Raw genomic sequence first — 19,231 nt, 5'->3', positions numbered from 1 at the left:
TCTGCTATAATTTGCTCCAGTATACCTTCTGTCCCTCTCTCTCTTTCTTCTTCTTCTTCTGGGATCCCAATTATTCTAATGTTGTTTCGTTTTATGGTATCGCTTATCTCTCGAATTCTGCCCTCGCGATCCTGTAGTTGTTTATCTCTCTTTTTCTCAGCCTCTTTATTTTCCATCATTTCGTCTTCTATATCACTGATTCTCTCTTCTGCCTCATTTATCCTAGTCGTTAGTGCTCGCATTTTTTATTGCACCTCATTGATAGCCTTTTTGATTTTGACTTGGTTATATTTAATTCTTTTATTTCTCCAGAAAAGGCTTCTCTAATAACTTCCACGCTTTTTTCAAGCCCAGGTAGTATCTTTAAATTCATGATTCTGAATTCTAGGTCCAACATCATACTAATGTCTGTATTGAGTAGGTCCCTGTCAGAAGGTACTACCTCTTGTTCTTTTTGCTGAGGTGATTTCTTTCATCTTGTCATTTTGTCCAAAGGAGAATAGATGAATGAAAGAACGAAATGCTAACAGGTTAACAACGTCCCCAGCAAATATACTCTATATAAATCAGAAAAGACTTGAAACCAGGGGAAAAGAAAGGGAAAGAAAAGAGAAAAAAAAAAGAAAAAGAAAAAGAAAAAGATAAAAACAAACAAAAACAGAACAAAACAAAACAAAAAGAATATGATCAGATATGATCAGGGTAGTGCATAGATCAGTGCCACACACTAGATTTTGGGCGTATTTTGGTCTGTTAGAAGAAAGTGCCTCCTAAAATTTTAAAGGACGAAAGACTTATATATGTACAAAATAAGGGTTGATATAATGAAGGGATGGAAGATGACTGTAAAGATGAAAATTATAAAAGATTTCATAAAAAGAATTGATAAGAAGTTGTTTGGAAAAAGAAAGAAAATTTTAAAAAAAGAAAAAAAAAGGGAGAGAACGTGATCAGGCAGGAGACTAGAACAAAGCCATACACTAGTGATTTAGGGTATATTTTGATCTGTTAGAAGAAAGTGTATCTCAAAATTTTAAGGAGAGAACAACTTTTATATATATATATATATATATGTGTATATATATATATATATATATATATATATGCCAAAAATAAGGGTAACTACTATGAAGGGATAAAATATGATTCTAAAAATGAAAAATAAAAAATGTTTTTTTTTAAAAAAGGGATTGATAAGATGTTGGTTGAAAAAGGGAAAAAGAAAAAATTTAAAAAAAAGTTAAAAAAATTAACTTGAAAAACTAATGAATCATTGTATAAAAGCCACGAATTCTATGTGCAGTATTCCCCTAGCGCTGGAGTTCTCCCGTTCTCCTTGATCGGTAAACTTGGTCTTGGCTGGGCTAAGCAATCTGCTCGGGTTTACTCTCAGGAGCTTTTGTTCCCTGCAAGCTCTCGGTACAGCTTTGGAGGACCAGAGTGAAAATGGTGGCCTCCCAATTTCCGCCTGGAGAAGCTGAGAACTCGAGGCCCCACTCCTCAGTGCGCCCCCAGAGAAAAGCAGTCACTCCCACGTCCCCGGTCTCCGACCGCACTCCGCACTCACCCGGCCTGTGACCGAGTGTTTCTGTCTCTGGCACCCAACCCCGTGTGGAGTCTCCAAACCCAGCAGATCCCTGCGGCTGCACCGCTCCTCCCGGGGGAGGAAGGGGAGTCTCCCCAGCTCTGCCACCTGTTGGGTCCCTGCTGGAGGAGCAGTGGCCCAAATGGGCCACAGATCACAGTTTATGGCCACCCCGAGCTGAGAGCCCACGCCTCGGCTCTGTCTCTGCAGCCAGCTTCCCCACTCCGATACCTGGGAGCTCTGCTGCACTCAGGCACCCCTGGTCTTTCTGTGACCCCGAGGGTCCTGAGACCACACTGTCCCGCAAGGGTTCCACCCCCCGCTTAGCCATTGGAGTCACGTCCCTCAGCGGAGCCGACTTCTAAAAGTTCCGATTTTGTGCTCCCCGGCTTTATCACTTGCCAGAAGCGGCCGAGGGAGGCCCCCTCCCCCGCCATCTATCCTCCCGAATATCGCCTCGGAATCACTTCTCCGCACATCCTACCTTCCAGTAAGTGGTCGCTTTTCTGTTCAGAGAGTTGTTGCTAATCTTTTCTTCAATCTCCTGTTGAGTTCGTAGGTGTTCAGAACGGTTTGATCCCTATTCAGCTGAATTCCTGAGACCAGACGAAATCCAGGTCTCCTACTCCTCCACCATCTTGCTCTGCCTCCTAAGGACCTACCTTTTAGATAAGACTGGAAATCACCAAACAGTAGCACTTTTAGCTTTTCTAGTATGTCAGAGAAGGCTTGGGTTTTTTGAATGTAAATAACCTACCCCATTTTCCATCTCTGTAATTTTTCCTCGGAACCTCATACTCTGTGCTACATTGGATCCCCTGCCTGGAAATTAATAAAAAAGAAAAATCCTTACACTCAGCACTCAAACTCAATCAACATTAGCTACCTATCTTTGCACTGAATAGTCTGCATGAGTCATGTTTAGACTTCATGGTATTATAACATGATTAGGGAAAAATTGCCTTTTGATATCTAAAGACCTCCAGATCTCCACCAGGTCTCTTGGTCTGATGCAATCTCAGTGTCAGCAAAGGTCCAGTCTATATTGGTACCCAGGCAGGTTAGTAGTCCAGGATCCCCTTAAAATTATATTCCATTAATATTTTTAGTATTTTTTTACAAAGAAAGATAAATGCTATGTAGAATAAGGAAAGAAGGTGGCAAAGAAGGATCATTATTCATAGCTTTCAAACTCTGATTATACTGAGAAATTCAGCTCAGGTTCCAAAGATGCAAACTCACTAACCAATCAAAAACCCTACAGCTAACCATATCTTGTCTCAGAAGAAAGTTTTAACTGTCTTCATTCTCAGTAGACAACTTGGAATGTTGCTATTGCCCACACCCCCCTTCCCCTGCCCTGCACCAAATAAGTGGCTCACTAAAGTAGTCCTTCCAACCATTTGAAAGTATTCTTAAGAAGTCCATCCTGTTATATTTCCAATGTGTGTGTGTGCGTGTGTGTGTGTGTTTGTGTGTGTGTGTGTGTGTGTGTGTGTGTGTGTATCTATCTGATCACCCTCCCTTTGGCTATCCTTCTAGGACTATTGGTGGGCAGAGTACAGTTTTGCTTCCAGAAAGTTATGGAATGGATCATTCCATATATATTAATTAAATCACCCACAATTTGAGACTAAATTCAATGATGAAAATGTATATCTTGTTAACTTCCTATCCCAAATTAAGTCCAGCCACATTCATCTCAAAGGCTTTTGGAAATTATACAGTAAGATTAAATGGCAAAAGAAGATACTTTTACTATAAAATGCCAACAACATAGAGATGCCCCAAAGTAGGAATTAAATTCCTTTCCCAAATCAAATTACTGGAAATAAATAAATTCAAGATTAAGTCTCTTTGCTGTTGTGAATTCAAGTCCAAAGGAAATTTCTTGTTTCTGTAAAGTACAAAAATAATCCAATTTTTAAACTGTCCAATGAAATTAAATTCCAATTTTTAAATTCTGCTTTCTCTTAGCTAGATGGCTTCCTTATGCCCAGGTAGAGTTGAAGTTTGGCCATCATCAGTCCTGTCACTGTCTTCTATTGGAATAGGTATATCTACTAGTTTACCAGGGCTGTCATAACAAAATACTGGACTGGGTGATTTAAACAACAGAATTTATTTTCTCACAATCCTGGTGGCTGGAAGTTCAAGATCAGGGTGTTGGCAGGTCTGATTTCTTCTGAGGGCTTTTTCCTTCTGTGTTCTCTCATGGTCGTCCATCTGTCTGTCCACATATCTGATGTCTCTCTCTATGTCCAAATTTCCTTTTCTTATAAGAATTCCAGTCATATTGGATTAGAGTCTACCCTAATGACTTATTTTAATTTAATCACCTCTTTAAGGCTTTATCTCAAGTACATACATTCTGAGGTACTAGCGGTTAGGATGTCAACATATTAATGGGGGGGGGGACACAATTTAGCCTATAACATCATAATGCTTCAGTATTGTAGAAGTTTAATTCCATGTCAACTCTCTTATGGGTTCAAAGTGATCTCGGGACAGACAAGATCATCAAAACGCTACTACAACTCCCAGAAGAAAAGAAAAAGTCAATTCCCAACACCCACAATAGTTCATCCAGGAATCCATCCAGCATATAATGTTGCCAAAGTCTAATTGTAGTGACTCAGTGGTGTCTGAGAAGTGGTGGACAGGGAAACCCTTTCTCATAGGACAATGCCAATCATTGTAGGTCTCTCTGGAGACATGACTGGGAGTTTATTCTCAGTTGGAAAGACTCTTCCATCAGTAGGTTATTCCCACTTATTTCCTATGTGTCTGGGGGGAAGATGCAGCTGTATAGAGTATCTCTTCATGTAGAATGACCTTACAGATAATTGTACTTTATGAACCCTCAATATTTCCAAAAGTGGCTGCCACTTATTAAGCTATTATTTATTTTCATCCAGAATATTAAAAATCTCTTGGTTCAATTCAATTTTCGTATCTCTGGCACCTTCATGGTGAACTGAAGGGGCTTCTACCTGGTAAAATCATCCACAGGTTCTCCTGTGAGTAGGCATTTTATCCTGTGCCAGTAGCTTTTGCCTCTTGCTACATAATTGCTAAAGTCTAAGAAATGGTTCTTAGGGAGCTCCCAAGATGCTGTTGATACTTTGACAATGAGAGGCTTCCTGAGGACCAACATTTCTGCTTATGCTCCTCAGACACCGTCGGTTTTCAACTTTTGAATGTTCCACACACTGAGCAACATTTGGGTTTGCTATATCTTTTTCTTAAGTGGCGGCAAATTCCTCTAGTATTCTACTTCCTTCCCTTACTTTGTGCTTTTAGGACACTCACCCCCTTAGCTTCCTAAGAGGTGAGACTGCTTTTTTTATGCAGTTCTTTTTTTTTAATCTTTATCTCATATCTAGCTATGGCTGTTTACTGGATATATGTGCCTTATTTTTGTTCCTTTGCTTTCCAGCCCTGACATTTTTTTTTCTAACATACTTCTTTACAGTTTGTTTTATGGTAAGATTTAGTAAATTTTAGGGTAAGTTATTTGAAATTAATGAGTTCTGAGTAGGTTAAAGCATCCACACTCACCTTATTAAGTTGGATCAGATGATCCAGTGAGTCGTCTCCTGTCAGATAAGTGTTGAATAAAACATTCTCTAAGTATTACAGAAGAGAGACAATTTCATTAACAAAAAAACAAATCAAGCTGGTAACATAGTTCTCCTCCACAGGACAACTGATAACTCCAGTGGGGGTGAAGAACACATGGTTTTAAGAGACACAGGCTTCAACGCAGATTCTATCTGGAGTGGAGGTCCATTTGTAAAGACATTCTCAATTGTACAAGAGCCCAGAAACTTACCGCTTATCTGGACTTCAGGAAACATTCATTCAAAGAGTTACTTGAGTCAATCAGAGATGAAGTAAGAACTTCTGAGTTAAGTAGTGAGGCACCAAAGGACTGTGATAATTGTTATATCAGGTAAACACAAATTCTAGATACACACAAAAACCAATTTTTTCTTGCAAGAAAGCATGCCAAAGGGGAAAAAAAAATAAAACTTCCTCAACTGGGGCTTTAATTCTAAAATATATGACTACACTTCAGGACATGGTAGGAAGAAGGGATACTAGCATACTAAATCTCCTATATATAATAAGGATGTGCCATAATTATTACTTCTAATATAAAAATATAAGGTAATATATGATTAGGTATGATTTTAAAAAGCAAATATAATTACTAGTAAAATTTTTAAGCAGGATGTAAAACTATATGAGACAAAAATAATCAGGCTATGAGGTCAAACTTGGAAAAAAATTACATAAGTATAAAATATGTAAGTGTAACTTTACCACCTATGATGGAATCATAGATTAACTTTTTTAATACTTTTGAAAAATTTTAAACACAAATACTCTTCAGTTAGTAAAACATAAGTATATAAATATTATTTATAAGTCAAAAACAAAATGAAATCTTTTATTTATTTATATAAATAAATAAAATCTTTTAAAAAAAAAGAATCAATGAACCAACACACTCAACTTTAAATAAATAAATAAATAAATAAAATGACACAAAGCTTGAACCAACAACATATTAGCTAAAAGATTTAAGCTTTAGAAGTAGACAAAAAATACATTTAAATCCCAGCTTTCAGCTTAGTAAGTGTAAATTTCAGTAGAAGCACCTTGGTCAGATTAGTCTGTCTCTGGAATACTTGGTGGCCTCATGTACAACATGGAAACTAATAAATAGATTTCTGGGTTATTGTGGTATTAAGTGATATAATGCAGAAATTTAGCACAGTTAGATACATAGAAGGAGTGAAATATATTTTAATTATTACTATCATTGCTAGTCCTATTACTATGTATTGACAATTTACCCTACAACCAATTTAATTTTGACAAATGGACCATATGCTAAACTTCCCCATAGAAGTCTCAACAAGTATAAGGGATCTACAATATAACAAACACAGAAATTAATATCAAAAGTTTACATAAAATAAATATGTTAGAGTTAAAATAAATGTATTTCTCACACATGAAAGCCTTTGACATAATTAAATAGCTATTGCTTATAAATGAAAAGTAGAGTAAAAAGAGTAAAACAGACATTCTCACTCAAGGAACCAATAGCACACATGAAGGAGAAGAACCCAAGTGTTATTTCCTTAAAGTCAGGAATTAGACAGAGATTCTCACCATCAACAGCATAAACAACAAACAGTGTACCTATTATTAAAACACATTTTATTGAAAAATAAAACTTTCAATTTAAATAAATGAGGGGAAAAACTTAACTACTTTCTCTATAGCAGCCTTAATATTTTAGTTACCTCTTATAGAATTAATTGACATTTGGGACTCCTCAGTGGCTCAGTCAGTTAAGGATCTGCCTTCAGCTCAGGTCATGATCCCAGGGTCCTGGGATCAAGTCCCACATTGGGCTCCCCTGCTTCTCCCTCTGCCTGCAGCTTGTGCTTTCTCTCACTCTGACAAATAAATAAATAAAATCTTTAAAAAAAGAATTGATGTTCCATTACCTAATAATGAACTTACAGAATGATACCAACTGAAATCAAAATACCATGTAATTTTAAAAATATCTGGCAAAGTTGTCTTAAAGAACACATAAAATAATAAAAGGTAATAATTACTGAATTTTTTTTTAAAAAGAGACTAATGGCCCCAGAGTCCCGGAGTCCTGGCCGGTTCCTCCCATAGTCCCGCAGTTGCCCGTCTCATTCCTTTCAACATGACAGATGCCGCCGTGTCCTTCGCCAAGGACTTCCTGGCAGGTGGAGTGGCCGCGGCCATCTCCAAGACGGCGGTAGCGCCCATCGAGCGGGTCAAGCTGCTGCTGCAGGTGCAGCATGCCAGCAAGCAAATCACAGCAGATAAGCAATACAAGGGCATTACAGACTGTGTGGCCAAGGTGGGCAAAGCTGGAGCTGAAAGGGAATTCAGAGGCCTCGGTGACTGCCTGGTTAAGATCTACAAATCTGATGGGATTAAGGGCCTATACCAAGGCTTTAATGTGTCTGTGCAGGGCATCATCATCTACCGAGCTGCCTACTTTGGTATCTATGACACCACAAAGGGAATGCTTCCAGATCCCAAGAATACTCACATCTTCATCAGCTGGATGATCGCACAATCCGTCACAGCGGTTGCCGGGTTGACTTCCTACCCGTTTGACACTGTTCGCCGCTGAATGATGATGCAGTCAGGGCTCAAAGGAACTGACATCATGTACACAGGTACAGTAGACTGCTGGAGGAAGATCGCTCGTGATGAAGGAGCCAAAGCATTTTTCAAGGGGGCGTGGTCCAATGTTCTCAGAGGCATGGGTGGTGCTTTTGTGCTGGTCTTGTACGACGAAATCAAGAAGTTCACATGAGTTACTTCCTAGTCTTTCCCCCCGACTGTGAACAGGCATGTTGTATTATATAACATATCTTGAGCATTCTTGACAGACTGTTGGCTGTCTATTTATCAATGGCAACTATTCCACCGGTTGAAAACGGGAAGCAATAATACTCATCTGACCAGTTTTCTCTTAAAGCCATTTCCATGATGACGGGACTCGATTATATTTTTTATTTCAGTCACTCCTGATAAATTTGAAGAAATAAAAAATATCTGAAATAAAAAAAGAGACTAATGTGAGGTAACTAATAATTCTAAAGTAACTAACAGACATATTTGTATTTAATAACTATATATGTATATTCTACTGTAATTTAAACGTGATATTTCTCAGGAACAAACAAGTAGACAAAAGAAAGCACACACAAAGCTCATAAAATCTTAGTGAAGGTAAAATTGACACTTTAATCTCATGAGAAAGAAAAGCTTTTTCAGTAACAACTTTTGGGAGAATTAACTACCAGAAGAACAAAACAAAACAAAAATTGAGATTCACCTCTCTTACCAAATACACTGTGAATCCATTATACATTATAAAGGAGCTAAATGTAAAATAAAATGTCTTAAAATAAAACAAAACAAAAACCGGAGAGGTTTTTAGGAGTACTAATAGAAGCAATTATTAATGTTGTTTACTTTTGAGTGGTTTACATGAGATAATACATGGAAACAATTTAGAAGTTGAGAGATACAGAATGATAGACTTCATTGTTAAGGATATGACTTTAGAGCCATACTTTCTCATTTCAGGATGGGAAGGAAGAATTTATAGTAGAATATACTACTTTATATACATCATACATGAATACATATTTATCAAAGAGGCTGAACAAATGATAACAAATACTAAATTTAGCCACAGCTATCTTTAGGTGCTAAGATCCATAAATACTCTTGAATATCTTCCAGGAAGTTTTCTGTATGTTCCAACATTCCATGATGTATATATATTAATTTGAAAGGCAGTGAAAAAAATTATAAAAAATGTGAGTGGGTGACTATAAAAGGTATAGTTCATGGATAAGTTAAAAAGAAAAAACAACCATGTATATTTTCTCCTTGCAACTATTTAAAACTTGTTGTCAGGCAAGTCTTGACATAGGATAACTTCAGGAGTTGCCAGTGATAAACCATCCTTGCCAATCACTCCAATCAGGCTGTGCAAAGAGCCCTCTGAGACCAGGGGCCAGCGGAAGTGGAGATATGGGGCATGAAGGGAGAATCCAGTAATGAAAGCCCCAAATGCATATGGAGATAACAAGGCATGTTAGGGGAGTTGCATGGGAGAGGAGAGAATTCTGCTGAACACCAAATGCTCCAATTAGACCAGGGGACTGTGTATTTGTGCAAAATTCTTAGTCTCTGGCTATCATTAAAATAGAGGCTCTGTGGCTTAGGTTTTAAGCATATAGATTTCAAAGCCAGGTGCAACACAGAGCAGCTTTGTGCAGGTGACCTGTTTATTTCAGCCCTTCTCTGAAATGAGAAGTACTATAGAAGCAGTGTCTTAGGTTGTCTTCCTGTTGGGTGAATTCAAGGAGATAATATATGAGAAGGGTTTTCAAGTGAAGCTATGGAATAATAGAATTAGTGGTTAACATAGTGACTTCAGAGCCTCCCTGCCTCCCTGACTGAATTTTTTTTTCTACTTAGAGAGAGAGTTCGCAGGTATGAGCACTGGGGAGGGGCAGAGGGGGAGGGAGAGAGAATCTTAAGCAGTCTCCACACACAGGGGGAGCCTTTTGATGGAGCCCCCACCCACCATGGAGCCTCCCAATGGAGCCTTCCCACGGAGTCTGGGGGGAGCCCTGCAGAGCCCCACAGAGCTCAGGGCAGCCCACCATGGGACTCTATGGGCTCTATCTCACCACCCTGAGATCACCACCTGAGATAAAATTAAGAGTCAGATGCTTAACCTACTGAGCCACCCAGGCGCCCCTCCCTGACTGAATTCTTATCCCAGATCCATCACTTGGGTGAGTTACTTAACCTTTCTGTTCTTCAGTTTCCTCATCTGTAAAATAGTCATGGTAATGGCACCGCTTCATGCGGTTATCGTGAAGATGGCTGAGTTCACAGATAGTAAGGTTTATGGGAATGCCTGACATAGAGTCAGCTTTCAATAAATGTCAGATTTTTTATCACCATTTTATAGATGAAAAAAACTGAGGCCCAGAGAAGTTAAGCAACTTGCCCAATGTCACCAAAAGAGTCAAGAAGAGAGTTTACATTTAAACTCAGGCTGTCTACCTTCATAGTTTGTATTCTGAACCATTGTACTGACTGTATCCAACACATATTAGGCATGATTTTTACTGTTATTCGTTAAGTCAGAGGTGGTAAATGAGGATGCTATCAAAATGTTTCCTAGGAACTGAGAAGGACAAAGGAAGATTAAGAAATGAGTACTGCTCATTTCTTATACAATGGATATTGCCCCAGTCCATATATATTTATGTAGAGATCACATTTAATCCTCCACCTCCATGATGCATGTAATATGATTCCCATTTACAAATTGGGAAATTGAGCTTGAGGAAAGTCATGCCTTACTTATGCATGAAACAAACATCAGAATTCAAGTCTGTCTAACCTCAAAGCCTGGGTCTTTCCACTCACAACCTTGCTCCAACGTCCTAATATTTGTTCTGATGATATTCAGTTTACCCCTGGCATACTCACCATAGTCAGATTTTAGGTTCATCTTTCATTTAGAATAATGCATGGGAAGCATTTCCATTTCCTTAGTTTGCCTGCAAATCTCAGTCTCTGAGGAAAGCCAAAATGGGTGGTCAGGAGATGACAGGAAGTAAAATAATCAGAGCTTCACTGCCCTCTGCTCAAAAGAACCCTTTTCCAGAAAAACAGAAACTTGTTATGGATTCATGATAAAAATAATATGATAGTTCCCATCTTCAAAGCCCTCTGATATTGCTCAGGTGCTCTGCTGGGCAGAAAACATCGATATCCTTTCTCCTTAGATCTGGACCTTGGATTCTTTGACCTTCGGATGCTGAGTCTTCAGTCTCAAGATTCGCAGGGTAGCTCCAAAGGGATGCTATTTATGCTCCACTTCTGGTGAACACTTCGTCTTCTCATATGAAACCTGAGATTACATCTGTAATAGACATTTATCCCTGCCTCCATAGCTTCTATTTCCCCTCTTTCAGCCAGCAGCACTCTGATTTCTTTTTGGTAAGTTACTTCTCCACCATTGTGTTAGCCTTACAGTTTGGGGGGACTGACCCCACTGCTCACTTCAGGAAGGGGCTGATTGACTCAAGCTAATCCTTAGGTTCTATTTCCTCCAGTTATAGTAATTGGTTCAGGAATAGATGAACAATCCATTTTGGGCCAATGAAAGAGACTGAATCTAAACATTTGAGCAGAAGCCTGCTGGAGCCCTCCTCTCTCTTCCCTTGGCACTACATAGGTAGGTGTGGGAAACATTCTGGAGCCTGAAGATTAATTGTACCCTGCCAAGACTGGGAGAAGATGATAATAAGCTGTGCTACAAGCCTTAGTAGGGACCAGCCCTATTTCTAAACTATTTCAGTTTTGTGAACCAATAAATTCCACTTACTGCTGCTGATTTGGATTGGGTTTTCTGTTACTTAACCTGGAGAGAGAACTTAACAATAGTGTATGTCATCAGGCAAATGCATACCTGGTCTAGCAACCCTTAAAATCCTAATGGCTATTATGGAAAAATGAATCTAATATACACATGAGAAATGTAACATCTTCTCTCACAAAATAGGAAACACACCTAATGATTCTCAAAAGCCTTCTTGGGTTCAGCTGCAAATAATCTTTAAAAACAAAAAAAGATTTATTTATTCATTTGAGAAAGAGAGTATGCTTCAAGCAGACTCCCTGCTGAACACAGAGCCCAAGGACTGGGGACTCAATCTCAGGACCCTGAGATCATGACCTAAGCCAAAATTAATAGTCAGACACTTAACTGACTAAGCCACCCAGGTGCCCCAATAATCTACTTTTTATAGTAGCATAACCATGCGTAGGTACAGGGTAGTCACCTCCCATGTCAGGTATTGTGACACCAGAGCCATGATAGAGAGTAATACTGCATCTTCCCTACATCAGAGAGTCTGCTGAAAATACTGGTCTCTCCTAATGATGCTGTTGTGAATTTATGGCATTGTGCTGCTCTCCTGTGCCCACAGGTGCAGTAACATTATACACTAGCCTCACATAGAGAGAGTAAGCTCCAAGTTTTGTTGGTGTGGTAGCCAGTATAGCATCAGACTAAGCAGAGAGATGCTATATGAATTGCTAAAGAGAGAAATAAATATTCCAAAAATTCTTGTGGTCTAGTTATAATCATTATGCTTTTGGATTCCAAACACCTCAATTTTCAACATTCAGAGAAGTATGAAAAATCATATTTGAGCACCAACTACTTTATATATCAGTCATCACCAAGACAGGCTTTACATATATTTGCAACAACAACAACAACAACAACAACAACAAACGCACATATGTGTGCATGTGTGCAATTGCACACCCTGGGCTTTTGGCGACATAACTATTTATTTTTTATTTTTTTTAAGATTTTATTTATTTATTTGAGAGAGAATGAGAGAGAGCACGAGAAGGAAGAGGGTCAGAGGGAGAAGCAGACTCCCTGCCGAGCAGGGAGCCCGATGTGGGACTCGATCCCGGGACTCCAGGATCATGACCTGAGCCGAAGGCAGTCACTTAACCGACTGAGCCACCCAGGCGCCCCATAACTACTTATTTTTAAAGAATGAACACCCTGAAACTGAGATCCTAAGCACTGTGAGGCAGTTCAAAATTTCTCATGGCAATTCTTGCAACAAAGTATTGATTGTGGAGGCCGGGCTTCAGGAAATTTTAGTATATGGAGCCACCAGGACTCTGAATCCCAATAGATATCAGTAAAATACACATGTTCTTGTTTGCCATAATATTGCTGGAAAACACTGCTGTGTTCATGATCTGTTGGAAATGAAGTAGTAAAGTGCTGTGAAATGAAAACTTGTGGCTGAGCATAGGTGGTCCATGATCGCCAAATGGCCAGGTAACTCTTTCATTCTCTAATTACATGCTTCCATTCTCCTTCTGATACCCAGAGACACTGCTGTTGTCATGAATGGACCTTGGAACTAAGAAAATTGCTATTTGCAACTCTGAAGACCATCCATTCTAATTGGCTGTATGTGGTGGTGTATTTAATCTTAGATTGCAAAAATGTCTCCATCTACAAAATGCATATAGTAAAATTTGGGATGAGGATTAGACATAATGTAAATGAAACCACCTAGTCTGCTTACTGAGTGCCATGAAGATTATTCAGTGGGTGATTCCATAGTTGAGTTGTGCAATGCTTAAGGCCATGGGGGCCCCCAGCTGTCCACCATAGCACAAGAAGTCTATTAATTTGAAGCAGATGCTAGTGAGAACAACTGGTTTCAAAGATGGTGGGTGGGTTGATCAGAGGGTTGGCCAGCTAGACCTGAAAATATGAAAATGGCATGAATGACTTCTCTTTGTTTAATTGGAAAGTTTTGCTTTCAGATCCATACCTAGCCACCTTGACTTTTTTTATTCAGCTTAAACTTTCTTTTCCAGAGCTAGGAGAAAGCTAACTATTCAAAAAGGCATAGGGCTCCCTTTGCTTATTGCAAAACACTGTGAAAAAAAACCCTCAATCAGAAAACAGTGATTTCAGAGTAGACTCTACTAGTGCTGAATTCCATTCTTCATCTGGGCCATAAAATCATCATGAGGTCCCAACCAAGTATAAATTCTTGTTGCTGCCTCAGGGCACCCAGTAAAGTGCCAGCTTCATTCACTGATATTTAACAAGATGGACTTTTTTTGAATCATTATTCAAAAACAAAAAACAAAAAACAAACTGCTATCTGAATAAGCCATCCATTACGAGTTGCATCTAGTCTTTGACATAATCCATACCCCTGTTTATAAAATCTAATCACTATTAATTATAACCAAATGCAAAAGAATAATAGATAACTTTTCTTGAGTGCTGCCGTATGCCAGGAACCATGGTCCTCAATTTACAACAACCTAATTTAATAGGTATTTTTATTATAATAAATGAATATAGCAAATATATAATAAGCTATTATAATACATATAGAGGTGACCCAGGGCAGGCACAGAGAATTGATGATACTTGCTCATGTTTTCTTCACTAGTAAATATTATAGCCCAGACGGGGATCCAGGCAGTCTGACTCCTGAGCTGAGCTGTCTGTTGACTGCATGACATGGGAAAATGTAATTGCTACCTCACTTTTCCCATATGCCCTTTTGCAATACTAGCAGACCTATATTATATATTATAGCTAAATATGAAATCACATAATTCAGACTGTGTTCCCCCCCATTTTTTCATGAAAGAAAGCTATCAAAATTATGGGCAGTATGTAGGCAATCTATTTTGTGAATAGACATAATGGAAAAATGAGACAATTATAAAACTGATTAAACTGTTTATTGTGGTTTTGGTAAAGTCCTCTTTAATTGACTATTCCTTGTGAAATTATTCAAACATCTGAATATGAAAAGATCAGGACAAAAAAACCTAGGAACTAAAAAAATTGAACTATTAAAAAGGAAACAAATTTCTGGGTGCCTGGGTGGTTCAGTCAGTTAAATGCCTGCCTTCAGATCATGATCTCAGGGTCCTGGGATGGAGCCCAGAGCCTGGCTCCCTGATTAGTGTGGAGTCTGCTTCTCCCTCTCCCTCTGCCCCTCCTCTTGGTTTATGCTCTCTCGCTCTCTCTCTCTCTGTCTCTCTCAAATGAATAAATAAAATCTTAAAAAAGGAAACAAATGTCTTGTTTAGATATTGTTAGTTGACTCAAAGAGTAAACACAAAATTCCATCCAAAACAAAAAATAATTTCTGATTTTGCCATTTAATTTTCAAATTCTGTGTAATTAATTTTACTCATTATTTGAAAGGGAATAAAGGAGGTAGTCACTTATTTTCATGTTCAGAAAAATGCCAAGTGTCTTCCTAGAGGAATAAGACTGGGCTGTCCCTCATCATCCTGTTATGCTTCAAATATTCTCTCTCCCTTTCCCCATCTCCCCCTAAATTAGCCTAAATTTTAAATAATAAAATTATTCTTTTATCCATCTTATCAGATCCCTGTTCATCCTACAAAGGGCAGAAAAGCTAAACTGAAATTAATTCCTGGTAATGAAAGGCAGTATATTTTTTTCTATCTTATATATAAGGACTTAATATTTATGAAACATAAAGAAAGGGAATGACAAAAACAGTCCTAGAATAATAAGAGTCTGACTAAACAAACAAAGTAAAACAAACGAAACAAAAATGGCTAGAAAGTTTAAAAAGCAAAAGAAGAGCTTTTTAGGTCATTCTTTCCTTCCCACTTTTGCCTTATTTTCAAATTTTCAAAGTGAAGGAAAGAAGGAAAAATGTTCCATAGTCAGAGAAAATAGGGAGGGAGGACTTCCTAAAATGTTTCTACCCTCCCACTTATGTTCCTCATTCTTGCCTTTCCCCCCTCTCCCCAAGCACATGGGGTTTGATGAGAGGCAACTAAATAACCCCATGAATACAATGCCATATGTTACCTATCTAGTTAGAGCCCACGTCCTAATTCTCAGGTGTGTAAGCACCTGAACACACTTGATTACTTGAGCCCTATCTTTGAGTGAGAAGGTGGGAATATGCTTTGTCTCACCATTTGTGAGACAGGCAATGGATGTATATTTATTGTCCTGCACAATCAGATGCTATCTCATTGTATATTAATTAGTCAATTAATAAACAAATATTACTGAGTATCTATCATGACTCCAGAATGTGACACAGACTTGTTGCCCAAGGCTGACTGGGTAGAATACATTTCCTGATGATGTAGTAACCATAATTTTAATTTTTGCCTGCAATAAAGTAATTTATTACAAATGAAATGCATGTCATACATGTAAGTTCTGGCTTAAATAATGATTTCTACTTCTAAAAGAAAGAACTGAACCACTGTAATAAAGATTCAAAATTATGGGGAGTATGAACTTTGCAAACCTGCTTTATGAACTAGACACTGGAATGACCAACATGAGTGCAGTTTTGACGTAACTGGACAGAATATTTGAAGTCAAGACGTACAGAGGAATTTGAATGTTGGGGTTGCTGAACTTGGCACAGAGCTGTTAACTGATCGGAACCAGACTTCATTGAGAATCACGTTTCACAAGGAAGGAAATGGTATCAATACAATAAAATTTAGATTCAAATAAAACTCTTTCTCTGCACCAAAAAATAAGCACAGGATATCTTCCCAAATCATTTTTTTGCATATAGAAAAAATTCATATGAATCCATGGCTATATCATTAGAACAATGTTCATCTTTTTACAAGCTTTAAAATTTTGACTCAATCGGTAAATTTTCCTACCTAGATGAGAGATTTGCTGTTCCACAGAGCAGTATTGCAGAGTGTTTTGGAATATGGAAGCTGGAGTCTCGCCACCTGTGTGAAAATCCCTGTTCATTGTCTTCTCATTGCTGTAAGCTTAACCTTTTTTTATATCAGTTTTGTCATCTGTAAAAAGATACGAGATTAATACAATGTACCTCATAAGTTTTTATGAGAATTAAATGAGTTAACATATAGAAAGTACCTAAAACAAAAGTAAACCCTAAATATGGTTTTAGTTGTTGTTAAGTATATTTTGTCCACTCAATCAGGGTTAAAGGAAATAGCTGAATATGGAGTTGGGGGTGGGAGATGAGGGGTAAGAGAATGGAGAGAAAAAACATAAAAATATTTTCTAAAGGTCAAAATAGCTCTTTAATCACTGACCAGACTTTGGTTTATGACACCTCAGGGTTTTGAAAAAACACTCCCTCAGACAGCAAGATGAACAACCCCTGGCTAGAAGGAACAGACGGGTCACGTCAGGAGTGAAAAAGGGAGAACAGCTGGGCGTTTTCACTGATGCGACAAGTTTGTTTGCAACATAAGGTGTTTGACTTTAGGCTCATATTTTAAGCCCCATTTTATATATTTATTTAACAGACTAGCAGATTGTAGTGCAAATTCACCTTTTGTGCTTTCTTTCATAGAATGAGTTTCCCAAACCACATTATAATGTCATATACTGTAACTGCTTCCTCTCACAAATGATGATTTCAAGATAAATGAGAACTTTTGCCACAGATATTATCAACATAAATGAGAAAGGATAAACAAGATTTTTTTTTGTTTTCCTTTGAGGATGATAAATATAAATTAAAAATGACTTGCCTAAAGACCACATCAATAAACAATATTGCCAGGCATCCTGGGTTTAAAGCCCTTTCCCACTGTGTGATCTTAATCAAATTATTTGATCTTTCTAAAATTTGGTTTTCTAATCATAAAACAGGGATTATGAGTATGTGATTATATAAATTAAATGAGTATGGAGAGAGAGAGAGTTCATGGAACAGTGCATATAATAACTACCCATCAATGTTTGCCAATCTGTCATCATCGGCAATTGATGTCTGATGGAATACATTCTATTAAAGTGTTTCCTACAAGAAATCAGATAAATATAATCAATTTCCTCAGTATGACTAAGAAGAAACCAGTTCTAAGAAACAAAATTGAGCAGTTGCATATTTATCATCTACTTCTCTATAGAGATATATACACCTGTAAAGATGGCTGCCTATTCCACTCCCCACTCCAGACCATCTATATGATGGTCATGAAAGCCACATTCATTTACAAATGATGAAATTAATCAGCTGCTCCTCTTTGAAACAATGATGCTCACCCCTATGATTGTGAATGCAGTGGCGTACTTCTGTGGGTAACATTCCATCAACTTTTTCGGTATCCTACACTCTTGTCTTGCCACCAGCCAACCCCAGGTGCCTTGGATGCGTTCATAACCAAAGCAACAGACAGAATGCCCTCTGTGGCCATCTTTCTGGAAAACTATCAAACTGTGCTAACAATAAACGTACTCATTTTGAAATACTCATTTGCTATTACTTTTAAGGCTAGAAGTGACCTGAAAGGCTAGAAGGACAAAAGAAAGAGAAGCTAACATTCATTGAACACCTATGTTCAGGAATTCCCTCTGGGTGTTTCACATATTTGGTCTCATATGATATGGCTCTGGCACCTTCACATGAGGTTAGATATTTTACCAAATGAAAACAATGACTGAATCATGAGTTAGGATACTTGGGGCAGAAGAAGTGTCAATGGTCTCTCTCATATTTGAAAATAGTAATAGCAATAATAATCATTTGAGACCTCATTGATTCATAAATGTATAATTTCCTTCCTCTAGAGTTGAGAAAAGAGATCTCTCTTTTTCTGTCATAAGAAAAATGGAATTTATATAACATTACTTACCTTATAATTTCTACAATTAGGAACCCCAGTTAGTTGAGAGATACCGTGGTTCAGAGAAGCATGGGCTTTGCCCTTTTTTCTGTTCAAGCCTTTTCTTTTCAGACATCCTTTTGAATGGATATGAACTTGCTCTGCTTCCCCTTCTAAACTGTGAGTTCCTGAAAGCCAAAGACCAGGTTTGGTTGTTTGTTTTACTCCCTTTCTCCAGTTGGTAGCAGAGGTGCTTAATTTTAACAGATTAATTAGCTTATTAATTAATCAATCAATGAACTGATTTAAGCTGTTCTGAAATCTCTCCAGAACAGTTCTGCTTAGATCATATGATCTTTTATTAGTATTTCCTAAGAAGTCAGATAATATGGCAACTATACACCTTAATTTCTTCAGAACACTACAGATTTTGAGTATTCTGTACTATTATTACATTAAATGTTAGAAGATATGTCTCCGTTTCTGGCTTTAGAAATAGAAACACAGTGTATAAACCTCATACAACCCATAGAGAAAACTGTATCTTCAAGACCTGCCACTCACCCCCAGGACTTTAAGCAGCAAGAAATGAAACAAAGGGTATGTCCTTTGGAATCTAAGAGACCAAGGTTCAAATCCTCATTCTATTCCTGACTTAAGATTTTCCATGATTCTTGTTGCCTTTGAGAAGCATTTTTCAATCAAAATCTTACATGGAAAATCAAATAATTATGATAGACAATGTTAGAATTTTCTCCTCAGAGCAGGGGGAAGGACCCAGACATCAGCCCATTTGTTCTTCGTTTTATCCTGCCTAACTCACCGCTCTGTATCCCACTGGGCCCAGGAAAGGAA

The 19,231-nt window shown here is 38.0% G+C and overlaps 1 pseudogene; it reads left to right on the top strand.

Moving 5' to 3' along the window:
- The first annotated feature begins 7,325 nt into the window (after positions 1 to 7,325).
- LOC114215173 (ADP/ATP translocase 2 pseudogene) lies at positions 7,326 to 8,150 on the top strand (annotated as a pseudogene).
- The last annotated feature ends 11,081 nt before the right edge of the window (positions 8,151 to 19,231 follow it).

Source organism: Eumetopias jubatus, unplaced genomic scaffold, assembly GCF_037043125.1.
Source record: "Eumetopias jubatus isolate StellerSeaLion01/CBP00866 unplaced genomic scaffold, mEumJub1_p1.0 scaffold_13, whole genome shotgun sequence".
NCBI classification, from domain to species: domain Eukaryota; kingdom Metazoa; phylum Chordata; class Mammalia; order Carnivora; family Otariidae; genus Eumetopias; species Eumetopias jubatus.
This window is presented reverse-complemented; position numbering and strand designations above follow the sequence as displayed.